General features: G+C 34.4%; 1 pseudogene; it reads right to left on the bottom strand.

Annotated features, from left to right (window-relative positions):
- Nucleotides 1-505: 505 nt before the first annotated feature.
- LOC143671695 (thiopurine S-methyltransferase pseudogene) overlaps nt 506-8,644 on the bottom strand; it is a 71,932-nt pseudogene continuing 63,793 nt past the window's right edge.

Raw genomic sequence — 8,644 nt, 5'->3', positions numbered from 1 at the left:
TCTAAAAAGTTGTATGCATTTTTGAACAAAGATTTGGGATGTGATTTTTAAATGATGTTTTTTAGTCATTCATTGTGTTTTCATGCCTCGGAATAATTTTCAATCATTCAAAAACTTGTTGATGTACTATTTTACATTTCTCATTTATTTCTCTGTAAATCAGTACAACTTTTCAAATATGTAGCCAAGTCTCTAACTTTTGTGTCATTCTTCAAATACATCAAACTTCTCCAGACCATGACTATTGCATATTGTACCAAACGATCATTTTTTTCCCTTGAGGTGCATGGACCGGGAATCACACCCTGGTCTCCTGCATGGCAGGTGAGAATTCTACAACTGAACCACCTGTTCACTCTTAAACAACCTTTTAATTTCAGTGTCTGGAACATAAACAGGTGGGGTTTCATGTTAAGTCCAAGTTTCTTCCCTTTTCCAGAGTGGTATTCTCAGTCACCATTCACAGACAGAACCTGCTCTTTTTTTCCCCCTTATAAACAGGCCCTTACTTAGGTTTATAAGAAAAAACAGACCCGAGATAGTGCAAAAATTTTCTTGTTAGAGAGAACATTATATCAGCATAGCATTCTTGATCACCTGGGTTTATAGTAACTAATGCTCCTTTATCCGAAATCTTGTTTAATTTGCCAATATTTACTCTGGAAAGTTTAAAAATACTGCCACAGTATAATGAAGTTTTCCCTGAAGAACTCTTAAATACTTTGTCTCAGGAATTTCAACAATTGGTTCTTCTGAGTAGGAAATATTCTGCTCTGTAAAAAATTATTAAATCCCAAGTTCACTGATCTCCATACCAACTACACTGTCTTCTCCATCTGAAAACCATCTCATCTCAACTGATTATCCACAAAGAGGAAAAAATGTCTTCAGTCCACTCTTGTCATTAAGAAAGGTATTCAAATGCTTCTTTAATAGCTGATGTCCTTGTTCTTGATTAAATCCAATTTTGCAGCTATTTTGGTTTGCTAAAGCTGATGAAATGCAGTTTACCAGAAATGGGTTGTCTTTTACAATGGGGATTTGTTAGCTTACAGATTTAGTTTTAAGGCCATGGAAATGTCCCAATTAAGGCACCAACAGGATATCTTCTCTAAAGGCTAGTTACCAGTAAGTTTGGGCTCCTCTGTCAGATATCCAGAAATATGGTGGCATCTACTTGTCCTTCTCTCCCGAGTTTCATTGCTTCAGCTTCTGGTTTCTCTGCCTGTGGCTTTTCCTCTAAACTTCTCTGGGTATTTTTCCATGAGCTTCTCTAGATTTAATCTCTTAACTTCTCATGTGTTTTATCCTTTTCTAAAGGAGTCCAGTAAGAGGATTAAGACCCACTTTGAATGAAATGGGTCACATCTCAATTGAAATAATCTAATCAAAAGGTTCCACCTACAATAGGGTGCACCTACAAGGTAGGATTAACAAAACGTGGCCTTTTCTGAGGTACATAACAGCTTCAAACTACCATGCACTTTTCTTGCCATTCTTCCAGACTTAGAAGACTTTGTTTTCTTATACTTCATTATAGGGGTATGCTTTAATTTGAGTAAAGTTCTTGTATCATTCATAGTTTTGTAGACACCTTTGTTTTAGAAGCAGTTATCTCCAATGCCTCTTCAGCCACCTGCTGCTTGATGCTATCTTGGCCACTACCATAGGCCTCTACATCACATACCCATGCCCCTACCTCTCTATTTTTATATTTTCAATTTCATTTATTTCTGCTCTGATCTTTGTTATTTCCTTCCTTCTGCTTGCTTTGGGATTAGTTTGCTGTTTTTTTTTCTAGTTCCTCCACTTGTGCAGTTTGGTTTTTTATTTGAGCTCTTCTTTTTTTTTTGTTTTTTTTTTCACTCTGGGATTTATTGGGGCATCACTCTGGACAAACCTACAAAATCTCATGCCCTACTCAAGGTTCCATGTATTTATGGTGTTCAGTTAAACAGTCCACGTAAGTTATATTAGGAAATGAACTAGTCAAAATATAAATTTTATGCCAAATAAACTCTTTTTTTGCTTTTGTCTCCCACATAAGTTAAAGTTTTAAAATATGAATTACCATCTGTTTTCAACACCCTGCAGTATTGACATTCCTTTGTTCTTCCTCATGCAAAAACATTTTTTAATTTGTACATTTAGTCACTATCATTATACATTCTAGGCATCCCAGTCTTTATCTCAGTCTTTATCATCTATTTTTCCTTCTGATTTCATTCGTGCCCCCAGGCCTCCTCCCTGTACCATTCTCACATTCAGTTTCATTCAATGTTCTAACATTATTGTATTACAGTCAGGTAGTATTCTGGATTTTTTTCAAATAGCTCTTCTTTTTGGATGTAAGTGTTTAGGGCTTTACATTTCCTTCTTAGCATTGTCTTTGCTGTATCCCGTAATTTTTAATATATTGTGTTCTCATTTTTATTCATCTCAAGATATTTTCTGATTTTCCTGCAATTTCTTCTTTGGTCCACTGATTATGAGGGTATTATAAAATTTCCATATATTTGTGGGTTTTCCAGTTTTATATCCATTATTGATTTCCAGTTTATGTTACATTATGTTCAGAGAAAATGCTTTGTATGATTTCAATCTTTCTCAATTTATTGGGACTTGTTTTGTGATGCAACATCTTGTTTATCCTGGAGAATGTCTCGTACACTTGAAAAGAATGCATATCCTGGTGTTTGGGGCTGCTATGTTCTAATCATAACTCTTAGGTATAGTTAATTTGTAATATTATTATTCAGGTACTCTCTTTCCTTATTGATCTTCCATCTAGATGTTTGATATATTGACGAGAGTGGTGTATTGAAGTTTCCAACTTTTGTTGTAGAGCCATCTATTTCTCCATTCAATTTTGCCAGTGTTTGCCTCATGTATTTTGGGACACCATGGTTAGGTGCGTAAATATTCATTTTTGTTATTTCTTCTTGGTGGATTGTTCCTTTTATTGTTATATAGTGACCTTCTTAAATATAAGAGTGTTCAATGTGATGGAAAAGATTTCTTAATGGATCATGGTGATAGTACCACATCATGAATATGATTTACTCAATTATATATTTGAATGTGGTTAAAAGGGGAAATTTTAGGTTGTATATATACTAATAGAAAGCAATTTTAAAAATCACAGTTTGGTTGCACAGGTGGTTCAGTGGTAGAATGCTTGCTTTCCATGTGGGAGACTCAGGTTCGATTCCCAGATCATGCACACACACACAAAAAAATCAGAGTTATCAGAGTTTACAACACAAACCATGAATTGTTAATGTAAACTTTGGGCTAAATTTATTAGTATTATTTTAGTAATATTGCTTTATTGATTATAACAAAGGTCTCACACAAATGAAAAGTGTTAATAATAGGGAAAGCTGTGCATGTGAGGGTGATTTCTATAGGAACTATGCATTTTCTGCATGATTTTTCTGTAAACCTACAACTTCTCTAGTTAAAAAATTAAGATAGGAGGGTACAAGGATAGTTCAGTGCTAGAATTCTTGCCTGCGATGTGGGAGACCTGGGTTCAATTCCTGGTCCATGCACATCCCCCAAAACAAACAAACAAACAAAAAATTCAACAAATGGTGCTAAGATAATGGGATACTCACATGGAAAAATAATGAAATGTGACCCTGCCATATGGCATACCAAAGAAAAAAGAAGAAATAAATGAACAGCAATGCACCAATATATGCATTATGGGAATCCCAGAATGAGAAGGAATAGAAATAAACAGAGAGAATATTCAAAGAAATAATGGCAGAAAATTTTCCAAATTTAACAAAGACTTAAATATACACATCCAACATGCTCAATGAAATCCAAAGAGGATAAACTGAAATAGATCCACACCGTGATGGAATATTGAATACCAATAGTAAAGAGAAATTTCTGAAAGCCACAAGAGAGAGGCGATGTGTCACATACAAGGGAAACTCAATAAGATTAAGTACTGATTTCTCATCAGAAATCATGGAGAAAACATGGGATGACATTTAAACCACTGAAAACAAAAAATTTCCAAGAAAGGATTTCATATCCAGCAAATTGTCTTTCAAATATAAGGGAAAGAGTAAGACATTCCCATATAATAAAAACCTGAGAGAGTTTGTTAAAGAGAATTCTTCGAGTTGAAAGGAAATGTCAATAGACAATACACCAAAGCCACATTCAGAAATAAAGCTCTCTGGTAAGGGTAACGATGTGAGTAAATATAAATGCCAGTCCTATTGTATTTTTTATTTTTAACTTCACTTTTTACTTCCTACAGGATCTAAAAGAAAAATATAGAAAAATGCAATCATATGTCAGTGGATTTAGACTTATAATAATATTCAATTTTTAACAAGAACTACATAGAAGTGGGGTGACAGAAGTATATAAGAACATAGTTTTTATATACTATCGAAGTTAAGTTGGTATTAAAGCAGAAAATTGTTCAAATTTAGGATTCTAAATTTAAACTTCATAGTAACAATAAAGAAAATATCTGAGAATGTGGAAGCTCATAGAGATGGAAATTACTGCACAGGTTGCCAGAAGTGAGGTGCAAGGGGAATGGGGAGTTAAGGCATAATAGATGTGCTTGTTTGAAAGTATTATGTACCCCAGAAAAGTCATGTTGTAATCCTGATTCTGTCTTGTGGAGGCAGCTGTTTCTTTTAATCCTGATTCAATATTGTATAGCAGAAACTTTGATTAAACTATCTCCATGGAGATGAGACATGCCTAATTGTGGATATGAGTTTTGATTACATGGAGATGTGACTCCACCCATTCCAGGTGGGTCTTGATTAGTTTACTGGAATCCTTTAAAAGAGGAAACATTTAGTAGAGAGTCAGAAATGACAGGAGCTTCAGAGCCAACAGAGAGAGCAGATACACAGATGTTTGGAGATGCTTGGAGCCTAGCAGACATTTTCTTGTGCCTTCCCTTGAAATGTTAAGCCAGGCAGAATCTGGAGAGAGCCAAAGAAAGCCAACCCCAGAGATGAAAAGTGAGGAAACCCTACAGGAACAGAGGCTGAAAGCAATGGAGCCCAGGAGCAAGGGACCAACAGATGCCTGCCACGTGACTTCCCATCTGGCAGAGCTGTTCCAGACCCATTGACCTTTCTTGTATTAAGGTATCTTTCCTTGGATGCCTGAGTTTGGACATCTTATAGGCTTAGAATTGTAAACTTGTAACTTATTAAATTCCCCTTTTAAAGTCTTCTCCATTTTTGGTGTATTGCATTCTGGAAGCTTTCAAACTAACACAATGGGTGTAGGGTTTCTGTTCAGAGAGATGAGAAAGTTTTAGTAGTGGAAGTTGGTGAGGGTACGGCAATATTGTGAATGAGATTAATACTGCTGAATGGTATGCTTGGGAGTAGTTGAGGTAGGAAAGTTTATGATATATATATATATATGTTCCCACAATTAAAAACCACAAAAGAGGAAAAAAAAGACACTGATTGGCAAAATAGACAAAAAGAACTATGATCCAACTATGTGCTGTTTAAAGAAACCAAGCTTAGACACAAAGACATAAACAGGTTGAAAGTGGAAGGGTGGAAAAAGATATTCCATGCAAATAGTATCCAAAAAAGAGCTGGGGTGGCTGTACTAAAATGTGACAAAAAAGACCTAAATCAAAATCTGTTACAAGAGACAAACAAGTACCTTCTATGGTAATAAAAATGTCAGTTCCCCCAAGAGTATGTCAGAATTATGAACATTTATGCACCGAATTATATCCCCAAAATACACGAAGCAAACAATTATTAAACATACAGGAGTAATCTACATGTGTACAATAATAATTGGAGGCTTCAATACACTGCTTTTCAATAATGGAATGAACATATAGTTAGAAGTTCAAGAAGGAAACAGAGGGCTTGAACAATAGTACAAATGAAATAGACCTAACATACATGTACAAAACAACCCACACAGCAAAAGTAGAATATGTTCTTCTCAATTGCACATTGCTCATTCTCCAGGACAGATGATGTATTAGGTCACAAAACAAGTCCCAATAAATCTGAAAAGATTGAAATTATACAAAACATCTTCAACCAAAATGGATTGTAGCTAGAAATCAATAAAATAAGGAAAACTGTAAAATTCATAAATATGTGGAAATTAAACAATGCATTTAAAGAATCAATTGATCAAAGAAGAAATCACAAGGGAAATTGTTAAATATCTTGTACTGAATGAAAGTGGAAAGAAATATCAAAATTTATGGGCTACAATGAAGACAGTACACAGAGGAAGATTCATAGCTATGAATGCCTTTCTTCAAAAGAGAAAGATCTCAAAACAAAAACCTGTCTTTACATCTGAAATAATTTAAAAAGTAGAGCAAACTAAACCTAATGTTAGTAGAAGCAAAAGAAATAATGAACATTAAAGCAGTGACAAATGAAATAGACAATAGAAAAACAATTGAGAGAATCAATGAAACCAAATTTGGTTGTTTGGAAAGATCAATAAAACACAACCCTTTAGCTAGACTGATGGGGAAAAAAATGAGTAATGATACAAGTAACTGAAATCCAAAATTAAAGGGTCAGACTAATACCACTACTCTTGCAAAATTAAAAATAATATAAGATGATACCATGAACAATTATATACTAACAAATTAGATAATCTAGGGAAAATGGACAAGTTCCTAGAAACACACAACGTACTGAATCAAGTAGAAATAGGTCTAAGCACACTTATAATAAGTAAGGAGATTCAATCAGTAATCAAAAAAAAAAAAGTCCTGGACCAGACAAGTTCAATGGTGAATTCTATGAAAGATTCAATAAAATATTAACAACAATCAATTTCAAACTTTTCCAAAAAGTTTAAAAGAGGGGAACTCTTCATAACTCATTCTATGAGGTCTAACATGACCTGAATACCAAAGCCACATAAGGGCATGACAAGAAAATTTTAGACCAATTTTCCCCAAAGAACATGAATCCAAATATCCTGAATAAAATATTAGCAAATTGAATTTATCAGCATATTAAAAGAATTATACACTATGATCAAGTGGGATTTATCCCAGAAATGCAAGAGTATTTCAACCTAAGAAAATCAAGGACTGTAATACACAACATTAATAAAATGCAACATCCTTTCATGATAAAAATGCTCAGAAAAACATTTTCCTACATGATAAATGGCATATATGCAAAACCCACGTTATGCTCCATGGTGAAAGAGTGAAAGTTTTCTCTCTAAGATCTGGAATGAGACAAGTATGCCCACTGTCACCACTGCTATTCAACATTGTACTAGAAGTTCCAGCCAGAGCATTTAGGAAAGAGAAAGGAATAAAAGGCATCCAAACTGGAAATGAAGAAGTAAAACTGTCTGTATTTGCAAATGATGTGGTCCTTTATATAGAAAATCCTATAGAATCCACAAGAAAGCTACTAGAACTAATAAATGAATTCAGCAAAGTTTCAGGCTACAAACTGAAACTAGAATTACCATATAATCCATTAATCCCACTTCTTGGTGTACATCTAAAAAAATTGAAGAGGACTCAAATACATATATGTACACCAATGTTTATAGCAGCATTCACAACAGCCAAAGGAAGGAAGCAAACCAAGTATCATCAACAGATGACTGGATTAAGAGAAAATAGGAAGAGAGGAATTGGAGATGGCAATAAAGTATGGACATTTTCTGAGGAATTTTGCTGTAAAAGAAACAGGGAATTTGGGGTATAACTGGAATTAAATGTGAGGTAAAAACATTGTTGGTTTTAACGTCATAAAATACAATATATTTGCATGTTGAGTGGAATGATCTAGTAGAAAGGGAAAATTGATACTCAGAGTGAATGTTCAAGAAAGATGTGGCAGTTTGAAGCTGTTATGTACCCCAGAAAAGATCATGTTTGTTTAATCCATTCCTGTGGGTATAGACCTATTGAGGGTGAGACCCTTTTGATTAGGTTATTTAAATTGAGATGTGACCCACCTCATTCAGGGTGGATCTTAATCCTCTTGCTGGAATCATTTATAAGAGGATAAATACAGAGAAAAAGCCCCAGAGTTTAGAGAAAAAGTCTCCACAAGAGCTGAGAGAGGACACACGGGAAACAGAGAGGACAACATTGAAGCTGAAGGTTGAAGGCTAGGAAATCCAGGAGACAAGGACCAACAGACATTGCCAAGTGCCTGAGGAGTCCCAGATTGCCAGTGGCCTTTCTTCAGAGAAGGTATCATCCCGTTGATGCCTTAACTTATATATTTTCACAGCTTTAGAATTGCAAATTTGTAAGCTAATGAATTCCCATTGTAAAAGCCAACCCATTTCTGATTATTGCATTCCACAGACAGTGATGTCCAGAGAGTGTGGCACTTAAAATTGTGATTGTGGAGGGGTTGCAATTGTAATACATCATTATGCATATATAAAAGTAGTTATGTAAGATAGATACCTAGAAGTAAAATTTAATACAAATATGTATTAAGTCACTTATCAAAAAGTAGTACTTCCAAGAAAGTATTTGCCACTTACAGTTCCACCTATAGGTAGTTGAATATTACTTTCCACATACCATTGCTATTAACTGTTATCATATTTTAAAACTTTTTGTCCAATTGATATTTCAGGTATATCTAATTTTAATATT

The sequence above is a fragment of the Tamandua tetradactyla genome, chromosome X (assembly GCF_023851605.1).
Source record: "Tamandua tetradactyla isolate mTamTet1 chromosome X, mTamTet1.pri, whole genome shotgun sequence".
Classification (NCBI taxonomy): Eukaryota; Metazoa; Chordata; class Mammalia; order Pilosa; family Myrmecophagidae; genus Tamandua; species Tamandua tetradactyla.
This window is presented reverse-complemented; position numbering and strand designations above follow the sequence as displayed.